Genomic DNA, 1,764 nt, shown 5'->3' on the forward strand with positions numbered 1-1,764 from the left:
CTCAATGAACAGCTTCTTAGCGTACTGGATTTTAAATGACCTTAGAACTGAAGCCTTTCTTTTATGTAGGAGGAGCTCTGCTTTGTCCACAAAAAGTACCAACTGTCAGGAGAAAATGTGCATTCAAAGCAGGTCAGCATTCAAGGTCACATTTGACAAAAGATTCAGAGGAAATTAGATTCATCTGAGTAACTTTCTTTCCCTTTTAATTATTTCCTCATACGGCATCTTAGTATTCCAACGTTATTTTACTATGTGACTCACCACATTGAGAATTAAAAGATAATCCAAAGATAAATGTGTGATTGTCAGGTCTATGTTGTTTCCTCGGAGTGTATTACTCAAAGGCATCACTGTTTTGAGATTCAAATACCTTTAATTATTCAAAACAGTCATAAAATAGATAAGGAATCTGGAAACCTGGATTCTACCCTAGGCTCTCCCTCCCACAGTCGGCTCTGTGACCTCGGGCAATTTCCTTAAACTCTATGGGCCTCAGTTTCAAAAAATGTATTGAATGAGATCTCAGAAGTCATCTAGTCCAGCGGTCCCCAGACTTTTTGGCACCAGGGACCAGTTTCATAGAAGACAATTTTTCCCTGGGGTTCGGGGGAGATGGAGATGGAGAGCAGCTGTAAATACAGATGAAGCTTCGCTAGCCCACCTGCCACTCACCTCCTGCTGTGGGGCCCAGTTCCTAACAGGCCAGGGACTGGTACCAGTCCGTGGCCCCAGGGGCGGGGGGTGGGTGGGCATTTGGGGACCGCAGATCTAGTCTAATCTTCTATTTCCAAACAAAATCGCCTCTGCACTTTCCCTAAGAAATGGTCAGTTTCTCATATTTAAAATGAGCTAATAGAACCAGACGATGTCTAAATTTCCTCTGATTTCTATAATACAATCCTTGGTGTTATAATTAAAATTCAATAAGTGATATGTATACACCTCTTTTCCCGTTGAAAATTTATCAAATCGTTCTTTTTTTTTTTTTTTTTTTTTTTGAGACAGAGTCTCACTGTGTTGCCTGGGCTAGAGTGAGTGCCTTGGCGTCAGCCTAGCTCACAGCAACCTCAAACTCCTGGGCTCAAGCAATCCTACTGCCTCAGCCTCCCGAGTAGCTGGGACTACAGGCATGCACCACCATGCCTCGCTACTTTTTTATATATATATTTTAAGTTGGCCAGATAATTTCTTTCTATTTTTAGTAGAGACGGGGTCTCGCTCTTGCTCAGGCTGGTCTTGAACTCCTGAGCTCAAACAATCCACCCGCCTCAGCCTCCCAGAGTGCTATGATTACAGGCGTGAGCCACCGCGCCCGGCCTATCAAATCGTTCTTTACACAACCAAGAGAGATTTTATTTCAGCCCAGATAAAATTAAGTAAAGAAACTCAGGCCACCACTAAAGTTTTCTTTATTTTTTTATTTTTATTTTTTTTGAGATAGCGTCTCACTCTGTTGCCCGGGCTAGAGTGCCGTGGCATCAGCCTAGCTCACAGCAACCTCCAACTCCTGGGCTCAAGCGATCCTCCTGCCTCAGCCTCCCGAGTAGCTGGGACTACAGGCATTGTGCCACCATGCCCGGCTAAGTTTTTCTATATATTTTTAGTTGTCCAGCTAATTTCTTTCCATTTTTTTAGTAAAGACAGAGGTCTTGCTCTTGCTCAGGCTGGTCTCAAACTCCTGAGCTCCAACGATCCTCCTGCCTGGGCCTCCCAGAGGGCTAGGATTACAGACGTGAGCCACTGCGGCCGTCCTCCAAAGAA

The sequence above is a fragment of the Lemur catta genome, chromosome X (assembly GCF_020740605.2).
Source record: "Lemur catta isolate mLemCat1 chromosome X, mLemCat1.pri, whole genome shotgun sequence".
NCBI classification, from domain to species: Eukaryota; Metazoa; Chordata; class Mammalia; order Primates; family Lemuridae; genus Lemur; species Lemur catta.